The 17,725-nt window shown below is 50.5% G+C and overlaps 1 protein-coding gene across 1 annotated transcript in view; it reads right to left on the bottom strand.

Annotated features, from left to right (window-relative positions):
• FAM135B (family with sequence similarity 135 member B) overlaps nucleotides 1-13,438 on the bottom strand; it is a 276,991-nt gene extending 263,553 nt beyond the window's left edge. Inside the window, exon 1 of the mRNA XM_072733864.1 lies at nucleotides 13,305-13,438. The gene's annotated coding sequence lies outside the window, so the exon portion shown is untranslated. The remainder of the gene's footprint in view (nucleotides 1-13,304) is intronic.
• Nucleotides 13,439-17,725: the final 4,287 nt, after the last annotated feature.

The following is a 17,725-nucleotide window of genomic DNA, read 5'->3' as shown; positions in this document are numbered from 1 at the left end:
TTCCAGAGAGGTTCTCCTGGGAACCAACTATGCAGGCTGGACAAAGCTAATAATAAACCAAACTCAACAATGCAGCCGTTAGCTGGGTCTGGATGCCCAGATCGGGGGCCCTGAGGAGTTCTGCTCTGGATCTATCATTCCTGAAAATTTGATCTTCCCATGCAGCTTCCACAGGGATTCTCTGTGACATGAACAGGCTGGAGCAAAGCAAGAGCCACTTCCAACCATTGTCAGCTCAGGGGGACCCGGTATGGGGAGCAGCGGTCAGTGTGCTCAGGTGCTTTAATCCACTGGTTCCAAAATATCTGCACCATGATATAACTGGGATTGCCCGATTTCTGTGGGCCATGCACTCAGGTTGTATGATAAAATCCTACCTGGACAATTAAATAACATAAACGTTTAGCATAAACCTGTGGTAGGAAAGGACCATAGAGAAAGAGGGACTGAAATGGGTTCTAGCTCCAATTTCCCAGTCTACTAGGGAGGAAGACGAACATAGGCAAATGCCTCTACTAAAAGAGAGGAAGCGAGGGGGCATAGAGGAAGAGTAGCAGGAATGGGATGGGTTCCGAGAAGGGGCAGATTCAAAGGAAAGAGAAACAATTTGTAAGTGGAAGGAAGCCCAGCAGAAAGGACACAAGGCATGACCTCTTCAACCCTTCTCATTTTACAAATGGAGAAAGTGAGCTTAAGAGGAGCAGGGTGGCTCATCCCAGCGCACAGTGCTCTTCGGACACTCCGAGGGTCTCTATGGGATAGCTGGGCTTCAAGAAAGAGCTCTGGAACCGAATCGCCCTGAGCTGGAATCTGGGCTTTGAGACTGATCTGTGTGATTCCTGGCAAGTCACCTGATCTTACCCTGAGCTTCAGAATCCTCATCTGTGGGAAGGGACAGGTGGGATGCCTTTACCTCACAAAACTGCTAGGAAGAGGACATGAGCAAATCCATGGTACGTGTCTGGCCCAGGGAAAGCGTTTGCACATTGCTGAATGAATGCATGAATGAATGAATGAGTGTTCAAGAGCACTGTCTGGCAGAGGAAGAAAAAAAGAAAATGACTGCGTGCTATTTCTGGCTTCTCCCTCCTCTACTCACTGGAAAAACACAAGTTCTAGGAGAGAGGGACCAAGTCTGTCTTGTTCTCAACAGCAACTGCAGGCTGCAGCATGATGCGTGGCACACGCGGTGTACTTGATCACACTTCCTTTTCTAATAAATTCGCCATCCTCCCTCCAGTCTTTTGCACTGTGGCAGGCACTTGGCTAAGTCCTCTGCATGCAGTAGGCATGGCCTTTAATCATCCAGGCCATCTGTGAGAAAAGTGGCTTGGTTTTCCCTCTCTTACTGATGAAGAAACAGGTTCAGAGAAGTTCAGTAACTTTCCAAATCAGAGCTACCGAGTGGCAAAGTTGGAACGTGGCCAGGACTCTCTGAACCCAAATGCTCTCCTTGCAACCTTCAGGGAAACGTGTTCCTACATCGCTGCTGGGGGTCAGGGCTGGGAGTGGGGCTGAGCAAATGGGAGCAGAGCTCGGCTTTGAGCAGAGCATGACAGGCACACCCAACAGCTTCTCTTGGGTTAATGCCGGAGTCAAGCTAAGCCCAGCCACTGCGGGCGGCCAGAGGGTATAGACGGATGTAACAATCCAAGGAACAGGGAGAGGCTTTTCCAAAGAGACAATAATTGAGGGGAATCTGAATCAGCAAGGAGCTTGCCCAGAGGAAGGTGTGGGGGGGGGGGGGTGTGTGAACATGTGCATATGTGTATTTGAGGGACAATAACACACTGTGCTGAAAGTGTAAGCAGATCAACCAGCCCCCTGTTCGGGGACACCTCACTCTCCATCTCCCTGGCAGCCATCATCAGGACCCCGTGATTACCTGCAAAGGAAGCTTCCAGGCCAACGCACTTCATTCCCCCTGTGGCTCTAGACAAGCCTCACACTACAGCCAACCCAGCCTCAGTTTTAACCTAAAATGAGATGCATGTTAAAGTAATATATTGATTTTAAGTTCAGATGTATACAATATATTACACCAGCATCCCAGAAGTTTTGACACATATGTTAATCACTTAACTCTGAGTGAAAACATCCAGGGGGACACTTCAATTAAACCACACAATGGAGAAAAGCCAGATCTGCAATCCCAGTAAATGTATTTGCTTTCATTTCGCTCTGACACAGTCAATAAAGTATAAAGTGGAAAAGTAAACACCTAGAATTTTGACTACTCACCTGAGCAAGTAGGGAGAACACAGATTGCCCTGGACTCCTGGACTATTCCTCCTCTTTCTCCTCCCCCTCCTTCTATTCCTTCTACTACTACTTCTTCTACTTCCTTTTTTTTTTTTTAACCTAAGCAGGCTCCTAATTATATAAACTGTCCTTCCGAGTAATCATGCTTGCAGTTTTCATGCATATTCCAGAATTAAAAGGTGTTAGAAGCGGACCTCATGATAGGGATCATCAAACAAATCCCCTCCTCACCTCCCCCCTTCATATTCCAAGTCAAACAGAAGCCTACTCACTTTCTCAAATCCACACCCAGCTGAGTGGTCAAGGGCCAGATATTTTGACTAAATAGTCCTTGAGTTTTGTTCTGGGTTTTTTGTTTTGTTGTGCTCTTATGATCCACAGCTGACTTTTAAATGTCCTTCACAAGGGACATCTGCAAGGTGGCTGAGAAGGGACAAGCTTCAGGATCAGACCGGTTGGGGGGAACCAGTCCAAGCTTCATCTCCTGCAGCTGTGGCACTGTGAGCCAATTACTTCCCCTCTCTGTGCTGAGTCTCCTCGGAGCTCTGGAGAGGGCTGGTACTAGCTCCTGCATGAAGATTAAATAAAAATATAGCCAGGGAAAGGACTTCCTACAGTCACCAGCAGGAAGTAAGTACTAGAAAGGGCTTCCTTTCCCCTCCTACTGGCACCACCGGGTCATTTGATTCTAGCCTGTCACTTACAGATGATTTATGATCATTTTTGTCTCCAGCATCCCCCTGCTCTTAGAAAGAAGGGGAAAGAAAGAAAAACCAAGTAAATCTCATTCTATTATTCAGGAGAAATTATATTAATATTCATTTTATTCTCCCAAAAGGCCAACACAAGTCAGCATGTTAAAATACCGAGCTTGATGAATTCTACCTTGGGCATAAGATTCCAAGGATAATCTTATCTTTAAACATTTCCTTTAAACAAACTAAGGAGGGGGGGAAATGGCAATCCATTCTTCAACGCATTTTATATTCTGACTTAAAAATCAACAAGTTTTCACAAAAACCGCCAGCTCAGTCCCCCATCCGTTCCTACACCAACATCTCGGCTAGGATGACATATGCCCAAAAATTAATATTCCAGAAAACTTATACCAATCCCTTCCATACTAAATACTTTTATACTTAATTTTAGCAATTTCTGATGTAGCTCATTTTAGAAAGTATACTCCCCTGCCTTATTTCAGCAGAGTTTACAGACTATAATTTAGTTTTTCCTGATGACTCACCGTCACACTTCTGAACATAAGTGATGGCTTATCACTTAGCACTCGATGCCCTCAAAGACCCCTACTGCGTGAACATCTCTAAAGTTCCTACACTGAGGATCCCACGGTCCTTCCTAATAGATATACCTTGGTTCACCCCGTGGGGATGTTCCATTCAAGGAAAGGTCTCACCCAGCCTCCTCGGTTTTCATAGTAGAGGGTCAATCTCACCATCCACTTTGTTGACATTAAAGTATACATGTCAGCCTCTAATCAGAATAAACACTGATGAAACACCGACTGTGGGTCAATGATGATAATAGATTTTATTTAACTTTATTTATTTATTTTTTTAAATTTCATTTTCATTAAAAATTCCTTATGGGTTGCCTATTATCATTGTTTTCAAGAAACCCAGCGGTTTAGCGCCGCCTGCCGCCCCGGGTGTGATCCTGGAGATCCAGGATCGGGTCCCACGTCGGGCTTCCTGCATGGAGCCTACTTCTCCCTCTGCCTGTGTCTCTGCCTCTCTCTCTCTCTGAATGAATAAATAGATAAATCTTAAAAAAAAAAAAATAAAGAAACTAAGGTCACCACAGATAAAGTAGCACAATATCCTAGAGAGAAGCTGGGATTATTACCAGGTTATCAGGAAGACTATTGTGGAAACTGTATGCCATAGAAACTGCCCCCCAGAGTGGCGATAAAAAGGGGGGTTATAGAACAAGAGAGCTAATGAATTAAAAGGAGAGAGATACTTGACCCGAGATTGGCATGAAATAAAAAATGGCACCAATGGAAGAATTTAGCAAGCGAGCTAAGCAAGCAGGCTGTGTTCAACAGATGATTTGGTATATATATATATATATATATATATATATATATATATATATATATATCAGGTATGATATATGAATGAAGGCATACCGGAGTGGAATAGAGGCGAAGCTCTCCAAGCTGAGACAGTAAAGGCCAAGGTGCTATAGGAGTCATTGAGCTGGCCATGGAAGGCATCCAAGATAATAACAGTAGGGACTCAGGGTGTTGAGGAAAACCAAGGTCCAGGAACCAGAATGATCAGGGCCTGGAGAGTAGGCTATGAGCAAAAGGCCAGTGCGTGACTGGTCAGGCTAGTAGGTACCAGTGTATCTGGCATCCCACTGCAATCTGCCCTGACCCATGATGCTTTCAAGAGAGGAGCAGGAGAAGGCATGGCTAAATCAGGAAGGGAATTCACAGCAGGGCTCTTTGGGTTCCGAGCATTACAAAGTTCAGGGAGATTTTTTTATAGTACGTTTTCGTGACTTCCTTAGGGCACAGACATTCTATGAGGATCACAGGGTCTTGTGACTGAACGTCATAAGACCCAAAGCAGTAGCTTTGTCTTATAGGAAGACTTGGGACCAATAGTGGAAATACCAATTAGAATGTAGCCAACGCAACTGACGTCCCACCCTCACACCCTCTACCAGGCTGGTACACCCATCACCCAGCTGCTGTGGCAGCTTGATAACAACCCATCATTGCTCTACTCTCCTGAGAATCTTCCTCAGCTGATCCAAGCTGCTTTGCTGGGGAATACCTGGCATATATGCCTCCTGGAGTCGGATTTAGGGAAATGACCTTGCCTCAAGGTGGAAAATGTTGTAGAGCCATGTGTGCCTCACAGCTCCCCATGTGAGCAGGAAAACCAGCTAAGTCTGCACGTACATCTAGGCCCATTCTCTTCCTCATCCAGCTCCTCTGTCCTCCCTTCCTGTCAGGTTTCAGCTGAGAGCACCTCTCCATCAAGTACCTGTACAGGAGCCATTCCAGGCTCTATGCTCAGGATGTAGAGGGTAGGCCTATATTTCAGGATCTAAGAGAGGAGCCTCTATCTCCTGAGGCTAAGTAACTGTCCAGGGTCACCTGGCTAACAAATGGCAAAATTAGAGAAACCAATTCGGTTTGTCCAGGACTGGGGGAAGAGGGAGGGAGGGCTTCCCAGGAGGCAAAGACCTTCAGTTTTCAAACAAGAACAGTCAGTCCCAGGAAAAAAGAGACTAGACAGGTCAGTGTACTCCTGAACTGGAAGCCTACCACCTGACCAGGAGTTCTAAGTGGTACTTACGCAAGGCTATGGTTATTTGTGTTTAAACTGAAAAATTGTTATTCCATTATTGAAGATTCCTGGCATTCTTTTCTTCTGTATGTGCTTTGATAAATATTAGCCACATGCTCACAGAGTGCCAGGAGATGTTCTAAGTGTTTGGGGCAGCTGTAAACATGGCAAAGTCCCTGCAACCAAGGAGCTCACCATCTTGCAGAGGAGAGAGTCGATAAGAAAAGCAAACAAACACATCTGTAATAATATTGCCGGTGCACACACAGGGATGGATGCTATGGAGAAAAACACAGCGAGGTCCACGACTGGTGACGGGAAACATTTGTTTGGAGGTGGTGGTCCAGAAAGGCATCTCACAGGAAAGTCTTAGATGAGGCAGAGAAGGAACCACGGAAACATGAGGCAGAGACTTGTCCTAGCAGCAGTGTGGAATGACCGTAAGAAGCTCTGAAGGCAAGGGGAAGCTATCGAGTGCGTTTGTCTTTTTTGTTTCATTTTGGAAAGGGCGGTGGTAGAGACCCGGTGATCCTAAAAGAACATCTTTATCACCTCATGCTATGTACTTCCCTTGGGTGATCAAGTTTACTCCCCTGCTCTCAATTAGCGTCTATGTGCTGATGATTCCCCAAGTCTATATTCAGCCAAGTACTCTATTCTGGGCTTGACGGGAATCTTTAATTGCCAAAAATGTACAGAGATGTCCTCAGAGACCTAAAAATCTACTTATTCAAAACAGAACTCATGTTCCCTTTCAAACTCTGTTCTTTTGCCTGTGTCCTCAGGGTAGGGGACAGCAACAAGCCCATTCCTTGAGGTCAGAAGACTAAACATCATCCTTGATGCCTCTCCGCTTTTAGACATTGTATGCTGGGTTGTCCAATGCTCCCAACAGGCTACTGCCTTAACAGCTCTTGAATCTGTTCCTTCTTCATCCCTATAACCTTAACTTTGCTGATAGCCATCATTACCTCCACACACCCTGGATTTCCTGCAAGAGCCTCCCACCAAGTCTCTATGTTTCTCATCTTACACCTTTCCCATGCATTCTGTATCCTGCATCCTGAATCCAAGACGTCTATGTGTCTCGGTCTTCCAGTATAAAACCCTTTCACTGTTAAACAAAGCTGGAGGCATCACATTTCCCAATTTCAAATTATATGACAAAGCCACAGGAATTAAAACAGTATGGTACTGGCATAAAAACTGACACATATGCCAATGGAACAGAATAAAGAGCCCAGAAATAAACCCACGCATATATGTTTAATTAATCTCTGACAAGGGTGTCGACAATGCACAATGAGGAAAGAACAGTCTCTTCGATCAATAGTATTAGCAAAATTCGATATTCACATGTAAAAGAGTAAAACTAAACCTTCATTTTACACTATACACAAAACCCAAAATGGATTAGACTTATACATACAACTGGAACTTAAAAACTCCAAAAATAATAAATAGGGAAAAAGCTTCTCTGACACTGGCCGTGGCAATGAGTTTTTGGATATGACACCCAAATCACAGGCAACAAAACAAAAAAAATAAACAAGTAGGACTACCTTGAACTAATGGTGTCTGCATAGCAAAGGAAACAATCAACAGAGTCAAAAAGCAGCCTACAGGATGGGGCTATATATTTACAAGCCATTTATCTAATAAGGGGATAATATCCAAAATATGTAAAGAATTCATATAATCCAAGAGCATAAAAACAAATAGACAAAAAATTGTCAAAAAATAGACAAAGGACCTGTATTGACATATTTCCAAAGAAGTTCCATGTGTATCTCTTCTTACTCATCTTCAGTGGGTACATGAAAAAGTGTCCAACGTTGCTAATCATCAGGCAAATGCAAATCAAAACTATAATGAGATGTCACTTCACATCTGCTAAAATGATTATTATTTTTAAAAAAACTAAGGTAAGGGTTGGCAGGAAGGTGAAGAAAAGGGAACTTTGGTACACGGCTGGTGGGAAAGTAAATTGCTAGAGCCATCATGGAAAACAACATGGAGGCTTCTGAAAAAAATTAAAAATAGAATTACCATATGACTCAGCAATCCCACTTCTCAGTATATGTCCAAAGAAATTGAAATCCAGATTTCTAAGAGATACCTGCATTCCCATGTTCACTATAGTATTATTCATCATAGCCAAGATACGGAAGCAAACTAAATATCCATCAGTGGATAAATAAGTAGAAGAAATGTGGTCTAAACATACAGTGGACCATGACTTGGTCTTAAAAAACAAGAAACCCTGCCACTGTGACAATATGAACAGACCTGGAGGTTATCATGCCATGTGAACTAAGACAAGCACAGAAAGGCAAATACTGTATGATCTCACTTAAACATGGAGCCTAAAACAGTCAAACTCGTAGAAGCAGAGAGCGGAAAGGTGGTTATCAGAGGCTGGGGCTGCTCAGCGGTACAAAGTTTCAGGTAGGCAAGATGAGTAAGTTCTGCAGAGCCAAAGCGGAGCGTGGTGACCGTAGGTAATCATACACTTGCAATTTGCCAAGTGTTCTCATTACATCTGGTTTTAGTTTGACAAAAATCCCTGTAGCTGCTACGCACAGAGCAGAGGCAGAGGCAGGGATGTCAGTTAAGAGCCTGGTGTATTTGTCCAGATGAGAGATGAAGGGGCTTGAACCAGAGTAATCATAGTAGGGACCAAAAGAAAGACCTGAGTGTCACCCTTGACTCCTCCCTCCCCTTGACCTGCACCAATAGTCATCACATGTGTCCCATTGATACTTCTCAGATAAATGATGCCGTGTATTCATTTATCTGCCAAGTCTCCTAGAGGCCACCACATTTCTCGGCTGATCCAATCTTCTCTAATCCAACCTCTACTCTCCAGCTAGAGAGAATGTTCTGCTCAACTCTAAACCTTTCCAAGGCTCCCATCACCTTCAGGTTAGACCACACGCTCCGTAGTGTGGCTCCCGAAACTCTCAATGATGTGGCCCCTTATCCCCTTGGCCTCAGGGGACGCCTTTCCATTCCTTGCGCCCCAGCCCTGCTCATCTGTTTCAGCTCTCTGCTACCTCTTGCTTCCACAGCTCTGCGCGTTACTTCCTCCTCCTGATGGCCCTTCCCTGCCGTCTCCATTTGGAAATTGCCTCAGACTTCAGCTTAGAATCTCTCTCTTCTGTGAAGCCTTCCTTGGAGGCCCCTACCAGGAAGCATGTTAAAAACACCTTGTCTTTTTCCCCCCTACAGAACCCTGTGTTGGCTGGTTTGCCCTAGTCTATCCCCACACCTGCTCCCCCAGCTACATGGGGCAGATCCCGGTGGTGCTCACAGTTGACTCTCAAGGCCTGGCAGGATGAGTGGCACAGAGCAGACTACGGACTCAGATTTCCTATACTGGGCACACCACAGTGCCTCTCCAAGCACAAGGCAGGTGGAAGGCCACAGGAAAGAGTCCTGGCCCACGGCTCCAGTCTCCTACACGGTGCTAAAATCTCCCTCAGGAATTACTCCTGAGATTGGTGTGCAGCCACCTAGAAATGATTCATGTTTGAACAGAAACATTTGACACTGCTGAGCACTCAGAGTCTGGGAAGCTCAGTGAATATTAGAGATGTCTGCAAATCTCCTCCAGCTCTCTCGGGTAAGATCGGGCTTCAATCAAATAGTTTTGTCTATTTTGGTTTTGTTTAAGATTTTATTTATTCATTTTATTTGAGGAGAGGAGAGAGAGAGAGAGAGAGAGAGAGAGAGAGAGAGAGAGAATCCCAAGCAGACTCTCTGCTGAGCTCAGAGCCCAATGTGGGGCTTGATCCCATGACTCTGAAATCGTGACCTGAGCCGAAACCAAGAGTCGGATGCTTAACTGACCGAGCCACCCAGGTGCCCCTAGTTTCTTCTATTTTGAATGAAGGAGGTCTTCCAACATGCACAGAGCAGCCTAGTATCTTATCTGGGGCTGGATAAGAATTGAGCTGGGTTATGGATGAATAGCATACAGTATTCAACACTTTCTAAGTCCCAGGATCGCCTAGGGGACACTGGTCTTCTAGACTGGGGAAAATTCTAAAAGAAAAGAAATATGCTGGTTATACCAAATTAAAATGTAAAGTTTGGACAAGTGACGAGTCTTGATAGAAAGGACAGCCAAGAGTCACAGCCATAGCTTTGGTGAGGAGGCCCGTAGTATGGAAATGCTGAGAAAGCAGAGCTAGATGGGGCCATGGGAATCCTTCAAACCAAGGCCCAGAGAGGTAAGGTGAGGGCCCAGGTCGATAGTCCTGTAAGCAGTCTGTGTCAGGGTGGGAGTGACGATTCAGTCCAAAAATCGAAAGCTTTATCTTCTTCTACTCCCTCGTGGCATCTCGCATGAGAGACTCTCTGGGTGTACGTGGTGTTTTCCCTCTACCTCCCCACCCCCCAACCCCAATAAGGAAGGTAGATAAAATACAAGGAGGAAATGGTCCCAGTGCATTTCCAAAAATTCCCAAACCTTCTATTACTGGCAATTACAGGTGTACTGTCCTGGTGTACATCTTCCAACCCATCTTGAAAGGTGGCTGTCATTGTAACACTACCCAGGTAAGGCAAAAGGGCTGATGGGGACAAAATGACTTACTGAAGGTCACCTGGAGCTAACAAGCCCATCTCGTCTGGTGCAGTGTAACTAGATGTAGAGATTTTTGCTCATTTTCCAGAACAACAACAAGAAAAAAAAAAAAAGTAAGGAAAATAAATAATTTATTGAGTAGAGTATTTTACAGTTCATGAACTGCTTTGAGTGCATGGCCACTCATTCACTCCAAGCACTCAGCACCAATGGACAGTATTATCGTTCACGCTTTACAAATGAGGAAACTGAGGCACGAGGAGACCAAGTATCCTAGTTCCAGGTCCCCACAGGACCAGATTCAAACTTCTTGCTCCAATCTATGTCCTTTTCCATAACACTAGAGCTGAAATCAAGGAAAGAAATTGAAAAGAGAGAAATGCGTTTTAAGCTTAAAAGATTCCATCAGATGTTTTCAGCAAATGTTATATGAAGGCCATTCAGTACTAGATTACAGTTATTCTAAAGTACCCACTTGAAAAAAAATGAGCATTTTAAGGCAAAATATGTGTTTCTGTTCTCCTTCACTGTGCTTCAGTGGGCTGACCCTACGTAATGCACAACAACCCAGCAAGCATCCCTCCGGCTTGCTGCCCATACTGAGACGGCAGGAGGCGGCTGGGACAGTCTTTGTATGAGCCTCTCTTCCGGTGCAGGTGGTCATGCTGCAGGTAAGGCTTCTCCACTTACTCAGCCACTCACCGGGGTGGTCGTCTGCAAGGTGCCAGGGCCACAACTGTGCTAGAATAAGGTGAGGTTCCTACCCTCAGGAAGCATGAACTCTAGAGAGTGCAGACATACGTGTGAGCAACGACAACATGACACAGCACAGGCTGATGCAGAGCAGGTAGGTCTACAGTGCTGTGGGAGCCCAGGGGAGACAGCTCGGGACGCCTTCCCATCGGAGGAGGCATTGGAATTGGGTCACCAAGAGAAGTGGGAAGTGCGAAATGGTCATTCCAGGCAGAGAGGCCAGTGTGAGCAGGGTATAAAAGAGCAGAGAATAGTCTTCATAAGGCAGTCCTGGCTCCTTCCAGAAATTATGCTTCCCTCGGCAATTACATCAGGCGGAAAGCATTCAGTCAAATTGGGCAAACATTCGGTAAGCATCTACTATCACAGTGCAGAGTTGTATGAAGCTGAATCCCGCCCACAAGGAACTCACAAAATGCCCAATGTATCCGCCTAACCAACATTTAAACGAGTCCCTACTATGTGCAAACCCCTTTGGACACTCTAGAGCACTTAGTCCAACTCTGGGGGGAGCAGACCTCAGTGTTCCCAAATTCTGCATCGGAAGCCAAAGCCCTTGACCTTCAACATTTGTAAACAAGGATGACATGCTGTGTTTCCCCCTGATAAAGGCCTCTTTAGATTTCCCTGAGTGTATCTTGGACCAGATTACGGCGTTTCAACTGTGAGTCACTGACCAACGTTTCTGCCCCTGTTTCCAAGCTGATGTCTGTGTAATGACTTGCTGATCTGAGCAAGGGAGCCTCCTCAGAAAATGACAATTCTTTTCACGTGCACGGCACATTAGGTTTTGAAAAGCCTTTCTCCTCCCATCTTCTCCATCATCCCACTCGATTGTCACAAGAGCCCGGCAAGGTGCAAGAGCTGTCAGCATCCCCATTCTACAGATGAGAGGAAGGAGTCACAGCACGGTGGAGCAAATTCAAGGTCACACAGCAAGTGTATGGCGAAACGAGAGCTCAAAACCGTGTCTTCTGACTCCCCAATCTCGTCCTCTTTTCTCTACACCTTACCATCTGCCTGGAATACAGTAATACCATCCTCATTATGACATGAATCCCAGATGAAATGCTGGTCAAATCACATCCCCTCAGGCAACATAACTACAGCATAAATTAAAAGCCCAATTAAAGAACAAGGCCTTTTTACTGGGACTTACCACTGTCCCCCGAGGCCAGGGTATAAAGAGAAAGCCCTATAAAAGTCGGTGGCTGCCCATCCTGGAAATTACCCAGAGACCCATTTACCCATATGCAAGAGCCTTTAGACCCAAATCATTCACCTAACTTTATCAGCCTTTTCTATGTTCTTCTGTGGCGCTGGCCCCCACGGAGCTGGAATCACTGCCCACACCTCTGCCCCTCTCTCGGGCCTGAAGACGCAGGTGACAGTCCATCCCTCCGTGTGGACTCTCAGCTCTGACACATACATCTCTTAATAGGAGGAGCCTCAGAACCTGATGAAAAACCAATGCTTCCCTAGTTCAAAGAGGGCACCCAAGCAAAATTCTCTAGCTGTCTCAAAGTGAGACAGTCTGCCAAAGGCTGGAGCCCTGGGTGGCCAAGGGGACAAAGAGTGTTATTATACTCCATGGAGCCTTGTTTTGCTGACAATAGTGGTGGTGGGGGGGTGGGGGGGAGAAGGAGGGCTAGAAATGAGGTGAGGAGAAAAGGAAGGGGCATTTGGATTGCTTGTTCCTAATCCTCCACCTAGTCCCACTCCACCCCCAGCAGTCAAAGGCGGTATAAGGTGATAAACTCCAGGGATGCCCCTGGGTCCCGAAATGCTAACAGTTACTACTTCCCTTGCCCGAATGTCCCCTCCGGGTGCTGGGGTTGAAGCCGACTTTTACAGATCCAGAGCTGGTGCGCGCTCTGGCTCCTCTGCATGTCATAGCTGAGCTGCAGTGTCGCCCCCCCCCCCCCCCCGCCTCCCGCCCCCAGCTCTGTCCCCAGCCGAGCCACAGGGAGAACAGGTCTGTGGGTCAGCCCGGATCCCGGAGCATCGCTCGCACCGCCCCCGTCAACCCCGACACCGGCTCCTCCGGGCTCCGGGCTCCGGGACCGCCTGCACAAGGGTCTGGATGTGCTCCCTGCAGCCTCCACCTGGGACTTCTGCGGGGACCTCCGCCTCCGCCCGGCGTCCCCGCACCCATCAGCCCGGACGTCCCCACCTGCCCGGAGGTGCCTGGAGGCCACAGGGCAGAGGGCGGGGTGGGGGTGGGGCGGGGGCGGCCCGGAGGGGAGGCCGAAGGGGACAACCACGTTTCGCGGCGGAATCCCTGTTAAGTAACAGAAAAGCCGTCCAACGGGCGACCGCGCTCCCGGAAACGTCACCGCCACCGCGGAGTTTGCAGCCGCCGACCGAGCGCTCACCTGCCGCCTCCCGCTGCAGGGCTCCCGGGCTCCGCGCCGCGCCGCTCCCTCCCTCCGAGCCCGCTGTCCGCCGCGGCGGTGGGCGCTCCGCGGGGTCCGGGCGCCCGCGCTGGGTCTCGGGCCCCGGCGAGGCTGCCGGAGGAGGAGCGAGCGCCGCCGCCGCGCCGCCGCGGTGCTGATGCGGTTGCTATGGTTATGGGCCCGCAGCTGCCCCCTCCCGGCGCAACAGCTGCCCGGCCGCGGCCTCCGGGCAGCCCCGCCAGCCGGGCCGGGCGCGACGCTGCGCTCGGGGTCGGGGCGGCGGCCGGCACTGCGGAGGGGCTCGCGGCCGGCAGCGCTGGCGCCTGCGGGTCCGCTCGCGGCTCGGGCTCGCGGCTCGGGCTCTCGGCTCGCGGCTCCCGGCTCCCGGCTCCGCGCCGCGCCGCGCCCCCGCCCCGCCCCCGCCCCGACCCCGCGCCCCGCCCCGGCCCTCTCCGCGCCAGCCCGCGCCCCGCACGCTGCCCGCCGGCCTCTGGGGGGCGCCCGCCGCCGCCGCCGCCGCCGCCCGCACGAGCATGCTCAGTCCGCCGCCCCGGGGCGCCCTCCCGCGTGCGGGGCTGGGCGGCGGCGGCGCGCGAGGCCCCTGGCGGAGCCCCGGGGAGGCGGGGGAGGGGCCCCGGGGAGGGGGAGGCGCGGGGGAGGGGCGGCCCCGGGGGAGGGGGAGGCGCGGGGGAGGGGCCTCCCCGGGGGAGGGGGACGGGGAGGCGCGGGGGAGGGGCCTCGGCGGGGGAGCGGGACGGGGAGGGGGAGGCGCGGGGGAGGGGTCGCCCTGGGCGAGGGGCCTCCCCGGGGGGGAAGGGTCGCCGCGAGGGAGGGGCCTCCTCGGGAAGGGGGAGGGGTCGCCCCCGGGGGAGGAGTCGCCCCAGGGGAAAGGGAGGCGGGGGAGGGGTCGCCCCGGGGGAGGAGTAGGCAGGGGAGGGGTCGCCCCGGGGTGGGGGAGGGTCTCCCCGGGGGAGGGGTAGCCTCGGGGGAGGGGCCTCCCCGGGGGAAGGGTCGCTGCGAGGGAGGGGTCGCCCCCAGGGGAGGAGTCGCCCCAGGGGAGAGGGAGGCGGGGGAGGGGTCGCCCCGGAGGAGGGGCCGCCTCGGGGGAGGGGCCGCCCCGTGGGGGGAAGGGTCGTCGCGGGGGAAGGGGCAGGGGGAAGGGTCGCCCCGAGGGAGGGTCGCCCCAGTGGAGGGCGGCTTCGAGGAGCGGTCCCCCGGGGGAGGGCGGCGTCCCAGCAGGTGCGCCCCAAGCGAGCTCCCGCTTCCAGCAGGACGTCAGGGGCAGACACGTGGGAGCTGCGGCCCGGGGAGGCGCGAAGACTGAGCGCGCATGCGCGGATCGGCTGCCCCCCCCCCCCCCCCAGCCTCCCTCCCTCGCCAGCCACCGCGCACGGAGAGGCCTCCAGTCCTCGGCATCACTGCGGTCCCAGGGCTCGCGGCACCGGCTCTAGGGATGAAACAGCCTGAGGCTCCGAGACGGGAAGGAACGCGGGAGACCCGCGCACGGTCCCCCGGACCCCGCTGCCCCGACTCGCATCCCAGCCAGGCCCGCGGGAGCAGCCACCCAGGGGCAGAGAGAGGTCCTCGGGGCGAGGCGCCTGAAAGTAGGGACAAGAGGAAGGGGGGGGGGGCGAAGTCTGGGGAAGGATGTGCCACCCAGAGAGGACCGAGCGTGCAAAGGCCTGGAGACCAGACGGCCGGCCCTGGGCGCCATCCGCGCGAGGGATCCGGTGTAGCGGGAGCACCGTGTGCCCCGAGAGGTGCAGGGGACCCGCGGGTGCACAGCCAGGGTCTTGGGAGCCAAGGCAGGAGGCTGGAATTCGACCTTCACGACAACAGGAAGCCCTGAAGAAGCTTAAGCAGGGCAAAGGCTGGGTGAACAATTTGCCAAAGTCACCCCGGTTGAAGTGTGGGCGGTGGGGGTCAGGTGGGTATGAAAGCCACAGAAAGGGGTGTCAGGAGGAGGGTGTCGCTGCCCTCCTGGCGGCCTCCTTCCTGCAGCGCCCAGCGGGGCATTGGACGACATATGTGTTCCATAAATGTTTGGTGAATGGCAAATAAATGAATATTTATTTCTCCATAGAGAAAATGGATTCCCTTCTTTCACAATTTTTTTTTTGTCTTTAAAATGTGATCAAAATCATGTGGCTTTTATTTTGCCATAAACATTGCATTTTTATGCAGCCTTATTTTTGAAAGTCACTACAAGTCCCCAGCGCTCTCCTCTGCATTTTCAATAGTCCGAGGCAGCGCACAGATATGCAGAAGCACAGGGTTTGCTTGTATCCTGTTAGGTTTCACTCGCTGGATAAGAGAGCAGGGGGATATATTGCTACGTGCGAGAGCAAAGTGCAGATCGGTGTTTATAATCAGATAACTCTTGGGAGAGAAGTGGGGGAGACACCGATGTATATTTGAATTTGCTTGGACTGGCATAAAAATTCGTTGGACGGCTATGTAAGAAACTTGCAGACGTTAGCCATGGGGCTGGAGTGGGTGGACGACTGGGCGGACAAGGTCTGGGCAAGAGAAAGACTCTCAATTATACTTTATTTTGAACCAAAAATAAATTACACACATGCATAATGTGTTGCCATCTGTGTCTAGAATCTTAATGAACCTTGAGATAACTTTACATGCAACATGAAACACGTCCCAGATGGACATATCCCAAGACCTGTGGCACATGGCACTATGACTTAGTACTGTTATGTCTTCCTCGTCAGTCCTGCTGTGCTCGTGGAATGGAGGTGAAGGGAGAGGAGGACACAGAGGCCGAAACCGAGGCTTCCAGGAGGCCAGGGTGACCAGTGGAAGCACTGGGGAGCTGTAGGCCATGGTCCATGGTGGCCAACATGACACCAACCAATCATCTAGCTGGAGTGCTGCCCTCTGGACCTAGAGCTTCCCTCACCCAGTGTCCTCCTCATGTCCATGCAATGTCCCCATTCCGAACTGGTACATCCTCAGGCCCACTGGGTGAGGCTCTGAGCAGGTAGGGCCCAGAGGACGTCTGGAAGAGAAATCCTGAGGGCCACCCCGGGTGGAACTGACTTGAAAGCAAAATAGCGCTCCACTGCCATCCCCCCTCTCAGGGAACGACCCACCGTCCGAGCATACGAGCCAGAACCCCAACGTCATCCTAGGTTTCCTGGTCCCTGTCTCATTCTCTCTACCCACCTCATCTCCCACACATCTAATTAAATACCAACTTCTGTCAATTCCACCACGTAAATAGCTCCCAGAGCCATCTAAAACAGGGGTTCCACAACAGTTTTTTTTTAAGTTTGTGAGTGACGGTGTCTAGAGAAATGGGTGGCATCTTAGCCTTACGATCGGAGGTGAGTAGCTGCAGGTAGCACAGGAGGACTTGCTTCTGGGACAGATGCAGAGCCTGATGCAGGCTTCCGGTGCAGCTGGAAGGTGACACCCCATTGGAGAGAGCTGAGCACCGAGACAGACAGCTAAGCACCGAGATACCTCTGGCCAAGTTTGGTTCTGGGGGACGGCAGCTCCTCTCCCTACAGGGCCCTGGGGGCTCCGGCTCTTGCAGGATGAGTAGAGAATCACCGCAGAGCAGAGCAGACCAGCGTTTTCTCACTTGGTCAGGGAAGGCAGGTTTTCAATGGCGACATCGTGTGGCAACAGGAAGCAAGTGTCATGAAATGCTTCTCAGATGCAGCGCACTCCAAGGGATGGATGGGGAGGAAGTTGGGATGGGCTCCCGCAGGGACTGTGTCAGCCCCCGCTGTGTTGCAACAATTTGAGAGAAGAGAGATCTTCCTGCCAACAGAAGAACTCAGACTGGGGCAGCTCGCCTGGCCTTGAAGCCTGGCTTGCTCTTCCCTTCCTGTGTGTCCTTTAAGATGCAAATGTGACCTCACTGCATCTCAGAGTCCCCTCCTCTAGAACAAGGATGGTCACAAAATATAGGTCACAGGTTTACCGCCAAGAGTAAATGGATTAAAACTGAGAAGAGTCCCTCATGCGGAGTGGGGGCTCTGTATGAACGGGAGCTGTTAGTTTTTAAATGTTGGAATGAGTTGAGGAGACAGTAGAGGTGCTCAAGATGCTGGGTTATCTTTTGTCCACACGCTGTGACACCTCCTTGGCCCACCTGATTTCTTATCTGAAATACCACAGTAATTTCTTAACTGATCTCCCTAATTCTGAAGTTACCCCTAGTTACTCTTCTGCCGCTGATATCCTATTGATCTTTTAAAAATGTGACTCTGGGGGCACCTGGATGGCTCAGTCAGTAGAGCCTGCAACTCTTGATCTGGGGGTGTCATGGGTTTGAGCCACACATTGGGTGTAGAGATTCCTTAAGTAAGTAAATAAAAGATTACTTAAATAAGTAAATAAACTTTTAGAAAAAACTAACTCTGATACAATCACTC

Source organism: Vulpes vulpes, chromosome 13, assembly GCF_048418805.1.
Source record: "Vulpes vulpes isolate BD-2025 chromosome 13, VulVul3, whole genome shotgun sequence".
Taxonomy (NCBI): Eukaryota; Metazoa; Chordata; class Mammalia; order Carnivora; family Canidae; genus Vulpes; species Vulpes vulpes.
The sequence above is the reverse complement of the archived record's forward strand: the minus strand, read 5'-3'. Positions and strand labels throughout refer to the sequence as shown.